Below are 17,887 nucleotides of genomic sequence, written 5' to 3' on the forward strand. Positions count from 1 at the left end.
ACTGTTGAGCAACATATCCAACAAAAAGTATTTTCCGTATTGAAATATTCACTGTACTTTATCCACAGACACTTCAAGCATCAGTGAGCCATGAATCAGAAATGTGATAAAATTAAGTTTGAGATGCCAATGATGTAGCCCCAAACACCAGACGCGCTCCAGCTTGAGATAGGCCTGACTAGACACCGCATGACTCGTAGCTTGAATGGAGCAAAGAAAACACACCGTACTCAAAAGTACTGATGGAGCGGGTAGTACAAAATGTTGTATACCCCCCCTATTCTGCATGCCTATACTAATTAGAATAATCTATTATTTATAATACTATTAACGTGTTTGCATGAAGTTTAATCAACATTACTAATGTACGAAATACACGTGGGATTTGCATTTTGCATGGCTAAATAATTTGTAATTAACATATGTACGCATACTAACAGTAGAAAATAGAATATCGCATGATATATGTTGCTTCTGTGACGTTTTCGTAATGTCGCACCAGATGACATCAATGGGTGAATACGAATGCTTTTAATGTCGCTATACGCTAGATAATTACAAGCACATAGGGGAATTAGTGAGGGTTTAACATTTTATTCATTATTTATATGTATTAATTACTCTTTTGTGTTTGTTTCGCTTAAGTTGTCCTGTTGGCCTAACGCAAAGATGGCCGTCGACTTAACACGACGTGATGACCACCATTCCACGAGGTTTTGGGCGAAGTGCGCCTGCGCTACAACATGTTCCTGTGGCCTCGACATGACCCTAGTCTCACTGTGCCCAAGCAAGGCCACGGTGGGAAGCCTGCCAAGTACACTAACAATGGTCAGATACAAGGAACCGGATAGATCATGTACAGTGACATAACCTCCTGAACTGTGAGAAACCTCATCGGACGATCCCAATCAATCAATGGGAGAAGCCCAAATTCTGAGAATTGTAACATCTTGACTTCACTTTTATTATAAAAATGACGATAGAATAGAGAGGAAATGTTATTGATTTGAATGTTCGTGCGTGTTTTCCTTTTGCTGAGGGGAGGCGACGGTGACGCTACGTGACTGCTGCGTTCCTGAATCTTTGACAGACTGAATGTTGCCCATTTCCTTGATGAACTGCAGACTTTATAAAATGTATGGGCACTGATAGATGCTTGCACGTCTCTGGTCCTTGTCCATCTTTGGGACTGTAGCTTGCCGCATGAAGAACTTTCGAATTCTGACTGATTGACGACTAAGGGGCATATGCATCAACCAAACTAATACCGATTCCTTAATAGCGAAAAATAAGGAATCGCCATTAAGGAATCGGTAATTGGCATGCATCAACAGATTCGGTGAAATTTAGCGATTCCTTAAAAATCGCTAAATTTACCGATTCCTTAATAGCGGGGCACGCAAACGGCCCCACTAGCAAATAGCGAGTTCGGTAATACCGATTTGGCAAATAGCGAGTTCGGTAATACCGAATTAGCAATTACCGAATCGGTAATAGCGAAATCGCAAATTGCCGCGTCGCTCCGGGAACAGGCTGATGACATCACCAACCAGGAAATACTGCTGCCCCACCCACATAGCCTCGACAGAGGAGCAGACAGGAGCTGGAAAGAAGGACAGGCTGTGCAGAGTGAGGCCACACAGATTCTGCCATTCACATCACACATCCATCATGTCGCAGGAAGTGCCATCCAGCGCAGAATCTGCACGCAAGCGCAAGAAGAAGTTTTCGGACAGGGAGCTGGAGTACCTCATCGAGGGAGTGTCCAGCAAACACGACCGCCTCTTTGGCAAGCTGTCCCTCAAGGTGCCTGAGACCGAGAAGCGGCGCATCTGGCAGCGCATCCGTGAGAGGGTCAATGCGGTTGGCGTCACTAGCCGCAGCATCGACGACCTTAAAAAACGGTGGTATGATCTGCGGAAGCGCGCAAAAGAGAGGATTGCTGAGAGGCTCCGGGAGGCAAGAAGGACTGGAGGCGGAACAAGCACTGCACCATCCAACACAGCCCTGGAGGACCTTGTGGAAGGGATGATAGAGCGGGAAGCCGTCGTGGGGGTGATCCAGATGGACACGTCCGGCGCAGCCACAAGTGCCCAAGGTAAGATGCATGCCTGTGCCACACCCAGCATAGCGTAAATCCATACCCATGCCCCCAGCCCAATCTCACTGTGTCTGCAGCTCTGGCACAGACAGTTCCACACATGACACTACTGCATCTTGGGAGTTGTAGTCTAGTCAGCCCAGAGTGCAGGTACAGGCGTAAATCCTCTGAGCACACAACACATATTTTGTACATGGCTGTAGACTGTTCATTTGTTGGACCACAGAGGGACATTGATGGGTACAACACTATGTAGGTGTAATCATCCCACTAATCATGCACTGTTTCACACACAGATGCATCACCTGGGGACTCTGACGACAGCGACCAGCTGATCATATCTGAGACACCCGTGGAGTCAGACCAGGAGACTGCGCAGGATGCGCACGCACCGCCAACACCTGCCACCCCACCAGCACCACCTCCACCAGCGCCACAATCAACGGCACCAGCACCAGTGCCACAAGCCAAGGCACCTGCGCCACAAGCAACGGCACCAGCAAGCCAGCCTGCAGCTAGTACAGCCACAATACCGCAGAGGCACAGGCACCAAGTTGCGCCCTTGCAGGAGATGGCAACCCCCCGCAATTGGCACCCACGCAGCGCACATCCACACCACCTGCTGCACCACATGGAGGCTCAAGACACGCACGGCGTCACAGGGCCCGTCGCAGTTCCGTCTCCTCAGCTGACCAGGATGTCCCAACAACCTCTGCAATTGAGGAGAGGATGCTGCGTACACAGAACCTGCAGGGAAGACATGTGGCTAGCATCAGCTGCAACATCGTGCGCCTAGCGAGGGAGATGCGCGCCATGACTGCAGCAGTCACCGACATGGGCTCCGCGGTCAGGGACATGGGCACGGCGGTCAGGGACCAGACCACTGCGGTTGCTGATGGCAATGCTCAGCTCAGGGAGGAGGTACGTGAGCTCACCCGTGCCATCAGGGAGGGCCATGAGTCCCAGAGGAGGAGTAACCGGCAGCTAATGTTGCGTTCTGCCGCCGCTACCAAGGCCATACAACGGCACAGCAACTGCACCGCTGTGTTGGCACGCCGCACAGTCTCCCTGCAGGTGGACCTTGGGCACTTCTGCGGTGATGTGGCCAAGTCACTGGGACACATCACCACTGCTGTGGAACAACTTCAGAGCAGCACATGCAGTGCTGCAGCATTGGGAGGGGATGACACCAGTGAGGCTGCCTCCAGTGTCAGCAGCGTGTCACTGGCAGAGGCCAGCACCAGGCGCCGAAGTTCGCGTGCCTCCACGGGGACAGGCCGTGGTGAGGGTTTGGATGCACCTGAGCGGAGGCTTGGTGTACGTGGCAAGCGCCACTAGAAATTTGGACATGCTGCAGGTCCATGGTGGAGCAACCATGGCCATCCAATTATTGTGTTTGCACAGGCCTGACTTTAAGGAACCTTTTATTTACATTTATGCAATCGGAGCATGATTCACAATGCTAGTTCTGTTGCACAATCCTCAGTGCTACTGTGCATTAAACAGTTGCACCCAACACCAACTTGTAATGTCTCATTTTACCCAGGGTCAAAAATGATTTTGCATTATGTCTGTCCGCCTCCTATGGCCCTCTGCTGTGTTTGGGATGTGTGCCGGTCGTCGTTGGGCGGGTGGTTGGTCAGCCTGGGGGTCGTCATCCCTGTCCACCTCCATGGGTATCCCCCTTCTGGTGGCAATGTTGTGCAGCATTGCACATACAGCAATTATTCGACAGCATGTGTCTGGTTGGTATAGCATGGCGCCGCCAGTCTTGTGGAGGATACGGAAGCGGCTCTTGAGAATCCCAAAAGTCCGCTCTATCACATTCCTCGTGCTGATGTGTGCAGCGTTGTAGCGATGTTCCTGCGGGGTTGCTGGATTTAGGTATGGGGTTAGTATGTATTCCCGCAGGGCGTAAGCACTGTCACCTAGAAGATAGAAGCATAGACTTAGCATTGGTGATGTACATACATGTGTGGTGTTGGTGTGGGGAAGCGTAGTTCTACTTACCTAACAGGAGTCCCTCTCCAAATTCTCCATTGAGTAGTCGCCTGTGCATTCCACTGTTGCGGAAGATGTATGAGTCGTGTGTGCTCCCTGGGAATTGTGCCACTAGGTCCGTTATGATGTTGTTGGCATCGCACACAACCTGCACGTTGATCGAGTGGTATGACTTGCGGTTCCTGAAAAGGTACTCATTTGCTGACGGAGGGCATATGGCGATATGCGTGCAGTCGATGCATCCAATCACATGTGGGAATTGTGCCACCTGGTAGAAAGCCTGTTTGGTGCGGTCCAACTGCTGTGGGGTTGTGGGGAAGCTGATGTGTGTGTGTAGCATTGTCAGCATGGCATCTAGGAATTTTTTGAAGAAGCGTGACAGTGCGCTTTGCGACACACCTCCGGCAACCGCAATTACCCCCTGGAAACTCCCTGAGGCCAGTAGGTGCAGGCTGCATAGGACCTGAACGTGCGCAGGGATTGCATTGGTCCGGTGTGTCTGGTGCTGCAGTAATGGTTCCAGGTCTGCAATCAGGCGCATGATCATAGCGCGATTGAGGCGATATTTCTGGTACACCTCGTCCTCATTCTGGCCGAGCAGGGTTATGCGCAGTCTGAACACTCGCTCCTGGACCCTTCTCCTGCGCTGTCCTGCTGCATTGATCCGCATCCTCCTTGCAAGCACGTAGAGGGCAGCCATTTTGTGGGAGCCAACAGGGTCTCCTGGGCCAAATTTAAGGGTTTAGTGATTGCCTCAATCATTTGCACATGTAGGAATTGTTTTTTTTTTGTGACTTTACCTCCAGGTTTTGATTCCCCTTATTTAGCTCTGGCAAAATAGCGATTTTTGGAATTTTCGTTATTAGCGAGTTTTGTTGCATTGGGGTGCGATTCGTTATTTGCTATTGGCAATTTCCGGGAGCTAATAGTGATTTCGGTAATTGCGAATTCGGTATTTAGCGAATCGGTAAATTAGCATTTTGGGTATTAGCGATTCGGTATGTTCGAGGTTATTTATTTAGCGATTCGTTATTTGCTCGGGTTTTGGGTTGATGCATTGGGATTGGGTATTTTTCACACATTACCGGGAGCTATTACCGAATCGGTATTTTACCGACTGGATTTTGGCTTGATGCATAAGGGTGTAAATCTGATGACTTAGTGGACGACTAATAGCCAGATTAGGTAAATATGATGTTCTGCGATTTAATAAAATTTAATAGATGGAACTAAATTCTTGCCTTAATTAGATAAACAACTATTGATTAACAAGCAAATTTGTTGTGTCATTTATTAAGGGAAGATAGATCAAATCCTAAATGTGGTTTTTAGCTGGTCTAAATCACCATACTGATCCAACTAAATGATCCATTGATCACGTGGGAGGAGTATCTTAATGCTTAGGATTGAGATCTGTAGGGGTAAGGATATTAATGTATAAATGTGTAAATACATTTCTCTCTATAGGTTATAAGGTATTCCTATCATGTCAGCACTTGGAACATTCATCTCTCCTGTAAGTGCAGGCCAGTAAGAAGTGAAGTGTGAATGATTGGTGTTATGGGCCCCACCAATGATTGTAGAAGTGAATGTGTTAATGTGATATTTGGTCTGTGACGAAGGGAGAATATAAGGTACGGGTCTTGTCCTGTTTCCCCGTTACCCAAGTTTCCGCGCTGTAACAGTACCTTCTGTGTGCAATTTGGTCATGCGTATCTTTCCCGCAAAGTTTCCGATCAGTGTTATAGTGAAGAGCTGGGAAAGTGGTGAAAGCTGCTGAAGTGGCATTAATTGCTGCAGAGAATCCGACAATCCCAGACCGAAGATCCATAAGCTGGTCCATGGGTGAAAAGAGAGGAAGAACCAAGATGGGGGCCCGCTGTCACGGTTGTGCTGGGTGGCTAGCAGTAAAAGCATGCTGCCCAACGTTGCACACAAGCAGACTATGCCGTGAAGAAGACTCAACGTCACAGAAGATCCTTGGCAGGTGGCGGGACGCAGGTAGGAGTGTGCGCACTCTCATTGTGACTCGTGCTGTGATTGTGACTCGCACCTCCGTTTTGAAATAACACAAAACGGATAAACTGGTTCTGTGGACAAAAGGGCTCAATAGACAGTAAACAATAAGAGGTAATTTATGTCTCACCTCCAATTTCCTCGAAATGCGCCGACATCGTGTAAAATTCCTTGAAGATGTCAGGACACTCAAAGTAGCAAGACATCCCAGTCATGTAGAATAACCAAAAACGTAGTGACTTATTAATTGAAGGAAGAGTTCTCTCTCTCTCGAAGAGGCAGGAGGACAGAATACAACATGCTTTGACTGGCACACATATTAAGAGGGTGAAAGGCATGTCCAGGAGTATCTCAGTGTGTGCAACCTGGCTATAGTAAGAGTCCACAAGTAGGATATAAAAACGAAAAGGCTTACCCTCACTGAAGGTGCAGCACTCGTAAAAGTGGTCCATAGAAACGGTATACATCACGCCTGAACTGGGGATGTCCAGATAACAGTGACACGAGGCTGGAGTACAAATACAATAGCACACTTCTTCCCCAGACAGTGCAGACCTCGCTATGTGGCAGGAGACCACAATACATAAGGCTTACCCTCACTGAAGGTGCAGCACTGATAATGTGGTCCAAAGAATAACATTGACAGGAAACAGTTGTTGTTCTTTACTTTGGTTGAGTAGGTAATTCCAGTAGATGTGGACACAGACAAAGAGGACAACACGTTTGAATGGGGCCTGTCCGATGTATGGACAACTGGTGGGGATACGAGCCGTGCTGTTGGCGTTAGTCATCTCTTGAGTTTCTGTTTCTTGTTTCTTTTCAAACATCTGTGACTTCCGTGAGAATATCCTTTTTGTGGAGCAAGTAGCACGAGGGTCAGTTACCAGATCGTCACCAATAAAATGAAGTAACGAAATCCAGACGTGTAAAGGATGTTCAGTAGATTTATTGAAGTAGATTACAGGACATGCAGTTAAGTTCAGTACAGACCCCACCAGGAGCAGCCAGCATGCTGCTCAGCCCTTCTCAACTGTGACTTCTGACTCCCAACATTCTGTAATACATCATCCTTGAAACATTCCACTGGCAGAGCATGAGGTGACATGAATAACATTAAAGCCAGGATCCTACACACAACCAACAAAAAAAGAGGCCCAGAACCAGAGAAAGGGGCCCAGAACCGAAGAAAGAAGTCCAGAACTGGAGAAAGAAGTCTAGATCCGGAGAAAAAAGTCTAGAACCGGAGAAAGAAGTTTAGAACCGGAGAAAGCGAATCAGAACCGGGACAGCTAGTCCAAAACTAGGACAGAAAAAGAACCGGCTTCAGCAATTTGTTCGGGAACATTAAATCCAGAGATTTGTAATCGAAAGCATGGAGGCATCTGTTGAGCTGTTCATCTTCAACTTTGAGCGGAAAGCGGTGGTGGACAGAGACAGATTGAAGAAAGTAGACTGTCTCTTCCTATTTTTGTCAGTCTAGAGGGAGTAGGTGGTGGTGATGCCTGTCAGTTGGTTTGGTTATGTCCCTCACTTCACCATTCACCCTTGACCCCGTAACGCTCCTTTGCCTTCGCAAACTAAAAAGTTCAAGACGTCGTAGACCTCCTACCTGTCTTAAAGATTATTATTGTTTCGCATACATTAAGCTTTCTTTTGTGTTTTGTTTCTTTATTTCTTTATTCTCTGTAAAAAAGGGAGATGTGCTGTATATTTGTGCTTTTTTCCACATGGCCACTTGCGGTCTTTAGGCCTTCCTTTGTGCTCTTACCACTTCACCCTCTCAGAATACCTGTGAGTGTTCTAACTTGAACCGGAGTGTTCCACTCTTGTCAGTTGATGGTCTGGTCAGCTGGCGAGGTGTGCGCTCAGCTTTGCTCTTAAATAAAACTACATGTAACTTAATTAGAAGTGTCCTGAACTACCTACAACAGTTTCGAGAATTCCAAAGTAATTTGAGGACTTAGTTTTGTTCTAATTATTTCATGATAAAAGGGAGATGTTGTACTAGTCTGTCATCTTTTCTATATTGCTATGTATTTCCTGTGTTCACTCTGTACTATCTTTAGCAACTTGTTGGTTGCTTTGTCAAGTCATTTATAGAATGTTGATGAAGTATATAAATGATGTCATAGAATCCTGACCATTCTTAGCCTCCTCTTTCACCTGTAAGGTACGCCTGTATGCTTCCTGCTTGCAGGCCTTAATTTGTTAATAAATACTTTATATAAATGTCTTATTCCGTGACTCATTCTTGTCACATCAACTTACTCAACAGCCTGATGATCTGTCTCAAAAAGAAGGACCTTTTCTCGTTAATGACACTCAAAGCACTCCTGGCGCATTGCACGTCAAAATGCAAATACCCAGAAAGGCCCTTTTAAGAAAGAATACAGACGATTTTCTATAAAGTTATTTAGTTGTCATGGCCGTGCCTTTGTAGAACATATAACGCGAACAAATGGCCGGTATTTTGCTCTACGAAAGGGGGCAATGGGGCCTCGGGGGGAAGCGGGCGCGAGCCGTCTCCCCCCGGGGTTTTCGCCCGCATGGTGCAGGCGACCGAGGGATGATTAACGCGCACAGGGGAGGATAGTAGCGGCGCGCGGGTGGCGGGAGGCTGTATTACGTGAAACGATAGGAGCGGCGGCGGGAAAGCACGGTGACGGTCGGCGTTTGCTCTCGCCTCAGCTGTAATGGCGGATGAGGAGCGTCTGCGTGAGGCGCTGCGCTTCATTAATGAAGCTGGACGGGGAGACCTTTTGGTTTCAGGTTGGCAGGAGGTGGAAGCGGTGACACGGCGCACCCTGAAGCGGAAAGCAGCAGGTGGTGTGAGGAAGGCGGTGGAGGCGTGTTTACCGCCCCCTCCTACGCAGAAGGCAGTGAAGAAGGCAACAGTTTTCAAGGTGAGAGCGCCTAGTGAGGAGAGGCCAAGAAACACCTTGAGAGCCAAGGGGGGGGGGCGCAGAGTGCACTCGCTTTCTCCAGCAGCGCTAGCAGAGAGGCCAGTGGATTTGGGTGCTTCGCCGTTGTTGAGAGGAGCACGGGAGTTGCCTACAAATAACGCGTTTGAAGAAGAGGACCAGACAGTGGGGAAACAGGCAGGCTATGTAAGTCGGCCGGTAAGGGGGAGGGGCAGAGGAAGGGCAGGATGGCTGCAGACTCAAGAAAAGGGCTTTGGGAAGCAAGCATTGGCTGAGGCAAAAGGTCACAGTACTTTTCAGGAGAGAGAAGTGATGGCTGGGCAAAGTCGCGGGTCTAAAACATTAATGTTCCAAAAGCCAGCCCCCCTGGTGGAATATTCTAGTGGCAGTGAGGTAGAGGAGGAGGTTGGCCGTGGAGATGAAGAAGCGCGTTCAGGCAGTGATGGGGGAGAGGTGGAGATTTTGGGGCACGAGTTACGAGACAGGCATTTCGGCCTGTTTGGGGTATAGCAACAGCATGATGGCGAAGAAGAGGAGCAGTCTAGGCATTTAGTGAGAAAAGTATTTGGATTAGACAAGGACAGCGGACAAAAAGTTACTGAAGGCATGTTCATGGAGGAACAAGAGCAATATGATTACCCAGACTTTCATAATTATATGGTCAAGCATGGATTGCAGGGCACTCGCTTTAGCCAGGAGTTTATTTTCCCGAAAGCGCGTCAGCCGCCTGGGGGGAACAAGCCGCAGGAGGATGCAGAGAACAATGTTGGGGGTCACTGGGTATGGGAGGAGCACTCATCGATGGAACCTGTGCAGCGGCAGGGGAAGTCAACAAGTTGTTGTGGGCAGCGCCAGGGCAAAGACGTACAGCGGGTTCTTGGGAGCAGGAGCGGCTTTCATGAATTTCAAGCTGGTAAGCTGCCACATTGGCAAAAAGAATCAGGAGGAGTAACAAAGCTTGTTTCCGGAACGGCCTCAGATAAGAGTGCCTTTACTAGCGGACCACGAGCGGGTCAAATTTTTACGGACAGACCACTTGAGCGGGGGCCTGTTTTAAATTGGAGGACTTACGATGGGGGAGTGGGTGATGGCGAACGCCCGGGGGGTAGTGCTACCGGTGGGGTTTATGCAGATGACCGGAGTAGATTTACAGGTTTTCACAAAGATAAAGAAAAGGGTGTTAGGCCACAATTTGTAAGCATGAAAGAAGGTGATGTTGGGGGAGCGGGGGGGTTGAAGGGGGCAATTATTTCTGCTAGCTCTTTACAGGATTCAAGTGCTGGTCAGGAAGAGAACACAGAACGTCGTCGGGAATATCAAGAGCGGATTTCTCGTACGGACTTCCAGAGGAGGGCGGACCAGCTGTCAACCGGTAAGCGTTGGTGGGCAGCTTGGGAGGAGGAAGAAAGGGATTTATTGGGCATAGGTACTCAAACTATGAGGAGGGCACGTGAGGCTGAGCCAGTAATTGGGCAAGTCGGGGAGACTCAGATTAAAGACAGACCTGAGGTAACTCCAAGGTCGACAGCAGAAAAGGAGGGAAGGGTTCAGAAGAGGTTACCATATATGGGTCTAGCTATGCCGCTAGGGTCACATCTATCACTAAAAACCAAACAGCGCATATGGGATCACGAATTTGTCGATGTATACAGGTTGCTGCATCGGGAATTGCAGGCTAAAGAAGGGTCCAAGGAGGAAGAACTAGAGCTTGCTAGGAGGCCTAGGGTGCCTCGTAGTATAGAGAACTGGACGTCAGCCTTTTTTATATATGCTAGCATTTACTGCGAAAAGTATCCGGAAAGGGCAGTGGCATTATTTAAGTACATGGATGTGGTGCGTAAGGCTCATATGCATTTTGGAGGTTTTGCGTGGCTTAACTACGATGAGGAGTTCAGAGCGAGGATGTCTATTTGTCCGGATAAAACGTGGGGGGACGTAGATGCAGAGCTCTGGTTACAGTGGATGTCGTCAGTACATCCTCCGGCTACGACTCATACTGCAAGTGGTTTGCCTGTGATGTACCGGCCTTTTCTCGGGCGTCCCGCCCAGACTGGGGCGGGTTCTTTGGGAAAAGATCAAGGAGCAGGGTCAGGAGCGTGTTGGAATTATAATCGAGGATATTGCTCTAGGCAATTTTGTCGATTTAAACACGAATGCTCACAGTGTGGGGGAAAACATGCACTCTTACAATGTTTTGCTAGGAACTCAGGGGGTGTTGGACAGAGATTTCAAGATCAAGGGCAATGGCCGCGGGGTGGAGGAGGAGGACGGGGAGGAGCTGGCTTGCCTTATGCAAAGGGCGCATACTCCAATTAAGTGGGAGAAGCTGGTTTTCTGGCTAAATAAATATCCCGATGGGAGAGCAGCGGCTAAGTTGTTTTGGGGGCTTAAGGATGGTTTTCGGATAAGTTATCAAGGTCCTCGGCAACGTCGGTGGGCAGATAATTTGAAGTCAGCCAAGCAGCCTCCGGAAGTGGTAAGGGCGAAACTCGAGGAAGAAGTGAGGTTGGGTAGAATAGCAGGTCCCTTCAAAAGATGCCCACTACAACGGTTGATAGTTTCCCCGTTGGAAGTCATTCCAAAGAAAGTCCCAGGTGAATTTAGAATGATACAACATTTGTCCTGGCCGGAAGTAGGGTCGGTGAATGACTTCATAGCTCAGGAAGATGCAGCTGTTTCGTACACAACGATTGACGAAGCATTAAAGATGGTAACTGCTTTGGGGAAAGGAACATTGCTAGCGAAGTGCGACATTCAGTCTGCATTTAGATTGATTCCAATTCACCCGGCCTACTTTGAGCTGTTGGGGATCTACTTTGAAGAACATTACTATGTTGATAAGGTGCTGCCCATGGGATGCGCTGTTTCTTGCTCCTTATTTGAAATGTTCAGCTCCTTTTTCCAGTGGGTAGTGAGGCAGACTTGTTTGAAAGGCAATTTATGTCATTATTTGGATGATTTTATGTTTATGGGCAAGTCTGGTGCTGATGATTGTGCAGTTATTTTGGGTCATTTTCAAAGGATGGCTGCTTACATGGGAGTTCCGCTGGCCCCAAATAAAACGGAAGGCCCGGCCACGAACATGGTTTTTTTGGGAGTGGAGATTGACACCGACCTTATGATGGCCAGGCTTCCCATGAATAAACTTAATGAAATAAAGGATTGTGTTCAACATGCCTTGGGAAAAGGTAAAATGCAATTGAGACAAGTTCAGAAGTTACTAGGGTATCTGGCTTTTGCATGCAGAGTGGTAAGAGCTGGGAGAACATTCTGTAGGCAGTTGGGTTTCGCAATGTCAGGGGCCACGTTGCCCCATCACAGGGTGAGGTTGACGTCCGCCATCAAGGAGGACTTACAGATATGGTTGCATTTTCTAGAGGATTTTAACGGAGTACCGTTGAGATTTATTGAAGACATCACCCTGTGGCAGGTGCAAGTGTTTTCCGATGCATCGGGGGCCCATGGTTTTGGGATTTTCTGGGATGGGAGGTGGTGCGCGGAACAATGGCCACAAATCTGGAAAGTGCAAGGTCGCAGTATAGCTTTTTTGGAGATGTTCCCATTGCTAGTAGCATTAGCAGTCTGGGGAGAAGAGTTAAAGAACAGAACAGTGTTATTTAATGTGGATAATATGACGGTGGTTAATTTGGTGAATCATCAAAAGGCCAAAGACTTGAGAGTACTCCGTTTACTCAGAACTTTTATGTTATTCAGCCTTAAGTTGAATATGGTATTTAAGGCTAAGCATATTCAAGGGGCTAAAAATAACATAGCGGATGCCCTTTCTCGTTTCCAGTGGTGCAGGTTCCGGGAATTGGCTCCTGGGGCAGATGCAATCAAAACGGTTGTTCCCTCCAACATCTGGGCCCTAGGGGACTGAGAGTGGTGCAACTCGTGGAGAAGTCCATAGCGAAGTCTACGCAAAGGAGCTACGAGCAGGCTTGGAAAGAGTTTACAAGTTACGTAACTCGTGACACTGACATGGGACATACGAATGTAGACACTCCCAAGGTTCTAGATTTTGTGCTATTTTTAGTGGGCAAAGGTTTATCGCCTACCACGATAGCGGGAAAATTGGCAGGAGTTTCATTCTACGGGCAGTTACTGTGGGGAAAAGACCCTGTAGATAGTGTTTTGATAAAGAGAATTTTAAGAGGCCATGGTAAGGAGCAGCTGAAAAAACCAAAGACTCGAAAACCCATCACTTTTATTTTGTTGAGACAGTTTAAAGGTTATTTGTTACAATAGTCATGAAGTGCAGGTTTTTAGATTATGTATGATTTGGCTGTTTTTCGGTGCGTTTAGAGTATCCGAGTTGCTGGGTTTGACGGAAGATTTAGGTTTGTCAAGTTCAGATGTTGCCACATCGGGCCATACCATTAGGATTTGGTTGAATAGATCCAAGACCGATCAGTTAGGGAGGGGAACATGGATTCATTTGAAAGGTTCGAATGTGGATGAATGTTGCCCGGTGTGCGAATGGAGTACGTTCAGATTGAATAGTGCTTTTAAAGAAGGTCCAATTTTTGTTCACGCCACGGGTAAAAAAGTGACGAGTTATCAACTGTTGAGTGTGTTGCGAAAAACACTGTTATGGGTGGGGCAAGATCCCTCAGCCTTTGGAACACATTCATTTCACATAGGCGCAGCATCAGAGGCTGCGAAGTTAGGTTTGGGATGGGATACCATTAAACGCATCGGAAGATGGAAATCTGATTGTTGTACAAGATACGTTAAGAAATAATGGGCACGGCAGGTGGTGGTTTAACTGTTAGTATTATTAGTTATGTTGATGTTCTTTCTTTCTCACGTAGGTGACATTCGGAACATCGGTGCCCATAAACAACAGATTTGGCTCTTAGGACATTCATTCATCAAATGGGCAGGGATATTTGCAAGCCATCAGCATTATGGACGCTCCCTGGGAATACCTAGTGCGAGTCACGAAGTTCTTTGGTGTGGTAAGGGGGGTATGACGTGGGATTGTTTATTTCCATTGTTAGTTAAGCTTAGCCAAGAGAGAGGTCATCCCGATCTATTATTGCTTCATTTGGGAGAGAACGACCTGGTTTCGTTGTCAGGTTTGGTTTTAATTAAGAAAATGCAGCTCGATCTGGCAGTGTTAAAAAGCAATTGGCTGGGTACGAGCATCGTGTGGACAGAATTTGTTAGTAGACAAACATGGAAGAATGCACGGAGCAACACGGCGATGGAAAAAGCTAGGAAGAAATTAAACCGTGCCATGAAAGTGTTCTGTGCTGGAATGGGAATTAAAGTAATGGCACACGAGAACATCACTATTAAAGAGCCCCATTTGTTCAGGGCTGATGGGGTGCATCTGTCTGACTTTGGACTTTCATACTACATTATGGAGATTAGAGATCTGTTGGCACAAGCATTAAATGTTAGCTTGTGGTGTGCGGGTAATGTAGAATAAATGTTGTGGGCTACAAAATTTAGCTGGGGGGGGGGGGGGGGGGGGTCAGGAAAACTCAAGGTTTTCCTGAGTGGCGGAGTTGGGGGTGGGTCAAGTCAAGAGCGGATTTTGATCACCCTCACAGGGGGAGGGGGGAGGAGGGGAGGGGGGAAAAGGAGAACAAATACGGTAAAGGGAAAAGGGAAAAGGTTTGAAAAGAATGCAATGGAAGTTTACTCAAGTTACAAGTTTAAAGAAAAATGAAATAACACAAAAGGTTTGGCATTTATGGTTTTGGCTGTTTTTACTAAATTGATTGGTTTCGGATAAAGTTTGTCACCTAGTCTTAAATAAAGTGGCCTTTTACCTACAATTGGTTGTGGGAGTCTGCATTATTTGCGGTCGCGTGAGTTATAGTTGCCTGCACTAACTATAACGGGGGAATTTCATTGGTTTTTTACGAGTGAAATGTACAGCTAACTATAACATGTGTGAAACCTATGGTTTTTTCAGTGAATTTGCAAGGTTTTTTAAATGCTAATTCCTAACTATAACGTGTGTGAAACCTATGGTTTTTTCAGTGAATTTGTACGGTTTTTTAAATGCTAACTTACTTTACGCCATTCGTGGCGTGCGCGCCCAGTTAACGCAGTTCGTTCCGTGCGCGCACCGTGCGCGCACAGTGAGCACGCGGTGCGCTTTGCGCACCGCGCGCCCACTTTACGCAGTTAGTGCCGTGCACGCACGGTGGTCACGCGGTGCGCTGCGCGCACCGCGTGCCCACGTTATGCGGGATGGGCCATGTACGCACGATGCGCTTCGCGCACCGTGCGCACATGGGGGACATATTATGCGCATCGTTGTGAAATGTATTCTTTATTATTTTCATATGTTTGATATGCCATGCTTCAAATGGTGCCCTTCGGGCACCATTTGCACACGGGGTGGGGAGAGTGTGGATAATTTTTTTTTTTTTTTAATTTTTACCGTACGCGTACGGTAAGCGTAATAGGCGATTTTTCGAAAAAAAAAAAATTTGGGGCCTTGGGGGTTGTTTGGGGACCCGTATATCACTGCTGGGTGGTTATGATCTCAATATACTGCCCCTTTAGACATTTTTTGGCTTCATTTATGCTGCCCCACTCAGAGTGCGAGAGAGAAAATGGCGGCCGCCGCTTCCTGGTTTCGGCCGATTCGAATGTTTACTAAGATCTAAGAGCCAATCAGAATCGCGCTCGCGCACGTCACCGTACGCGTACGGTAAGCGCACCGTAAGCTGGCTCAGATATATATATTGATTTAAAGGCTATTTTCTCAGAATCTACTGAACAGATTTACACCAAACCTACAAAAGGCACTTCCTTGACCTGAGGACTACCTCTCTGCCATTTCATTTAATTCTGTTCAGCCGTTCGGGCTGTAGCTCTGTCTAAAGGTCCTATGGAAAAATGCATGGGAAAAACGCGTTTTGGGACCCCCCTTTTATCTCAGCCCCCGCTTGACGAATCCCCCCCGAGACATTTTGAAAATTTCGCGAGGATTCGTCGACCGGCGCCAAAGTTATTCAAAATAGAATGTTGCGGATTTCCTATGGTAAGAGGGTCCTAACTATAACTATCTACTGGCGACCGCCAGTAGTTAATATATATATATATGTATGTATGTATATATATATATATATGTGTGTGTATGTGTATGTATATATCTATATATATATATGTAAATAAAAAAAATAAAAAAGAAAAAAGGTGCAAGGTCTGATGCACTTTACATTGTCATGACGGTGATTTGTTTGTTCTTGCCACGGTTAGGACAGGTGACATACCACAGAAGCTACAGAGGCGGAGTTGGGGGTGGGTCAAGTCAAGAGCGGATTTTGATCACCCTCACAGGGGGAGGGGGGAGGAGGGGAGGGGGGAAAAAAGAGAACAAATACGGTAAAGGGAAAAGGGAAAAGGTTTGAAAAGAATGCAATGGCAGTTTACTCAAGTTACAAGTTTAAAGAAAAATGAAATAACACAAAAGGTTTGGCATTTATGGTTTTGGCTGTTTTTACTAAATTGATTGGTTTCGGATAAAGTTTGTCACCTAGTCTTAAATAAAGTGGCCTTTTACCTACAATTGGTTGTGGGAGTCTGCATTATTTGTGGGCGACGCCAGTGGTTATGATGCAGGTTAGCACTCTAGTTGTCCAAGTGATTCGGGCAACACTCGGCGGCTTCCAGAAATCGCAAAGTTGAGATATATTGGAAAACACGGTGTTTAATATTAAACTAGTAATAACAAAGGAGAGATATATTGGAAAACACGATGCTTATTAAGGCATAGCAACATGGTCAGTTTGGCGGACAACTGTTTGCGGGAAAGCAAGGAGTTGGAAGGCCAGGCGTCCAAAAAGTTCAAGACAATGGAGACATCCCATAAAGAAGTGTATTTAGGACAAGGGGGAGTCGTCAGGCGAATACCCTTGAGCAATTTAGTAATCAAAGGGTGTTCACCAGCAGGTTTACCTTCAAGAGGAATATGGCCTGCCGAAATGTCAGAACGGAAGTTGTTAACAGTCCGATAAGCTAAGCCTGAAGAGGCAAGAGAAGCTAAAAAATTAATAATTAGAGAGACATCCGCTGTAGCGGGATCAGCTTCCCGTTGAACACACCAATCACACCATCGTTTCCAAGAACCTGCGTAGCGTTTGTGAGTGTTGGGTGCCCAAGATTCACTGATAAATTTGCAAGCGTCGCTTGAAAGGCCTGGGACCGACCAACGGTCCCCGAAAGTCGCCAAGCCAGAAGACGGAGAGAGCCTGACTGGATTAGGGGATGTGGATTCCCGAGAGGGTCCAGCAACAGATTCCACTTCTGGGGAAGAAGGATCGGCACCGCACAACACATTTCCAGAAGAACTGGGAACCAAGCCTGAGCCCTCCACAGAGGAGCAATCAGAATCAGCTCTGACTGAAATCGCTTTGTTCGAGCCAGGACTCTCGGAATCATCATGAACGGAGGAAAAGCATAGCACAGAAGGGCAGGCCAGGTCTGGAGAAACGCGTCCGTGGCCAGAGCCTCCGGATCCGGTCTCCAACTGAAGAATCGGGGAAGTTGCGCGTTGAGGCGAGAGGCAAAGAGATCGATGTGACTCTGCCCCCAAAACCGACTGAGGGAACGAAAGATGCGAGGATGAAGTCTCCAGTCGCTGAAATCCCGAAGGTGACGTGAATGCCAATCCGCAATCAGATTGTTGCGGCCTGGAAGATATTCTGCAATAACAGTGATCTTCCTTTGCAGACAAAAATGCCAAAAATCTTTGGCGATCTCCGCTAAAAGCTTGGACCTCGTGCCGCCCAACTTGTTGACATAACGAACCGCGGACACATTGTCCATGCGGAGAAGAATGCAACAATTGGCCTGAAGAGGCGTGAAGCAACGAATCGCA

The sequence above is a fragment of the Triturus cristatus genome, chromosome 1_2 (assembly GCF_964204655.1).
Source record: "Triturus cristatus chromosome 1_2, aTriCri1.1, whole genome shotgun sequence".
Lineage (NCBI taxonomy): Eukaryota > Metazoa > Chordata > Amphibia > Caudata > Salamandridae > Triturus > Triturus cristatus.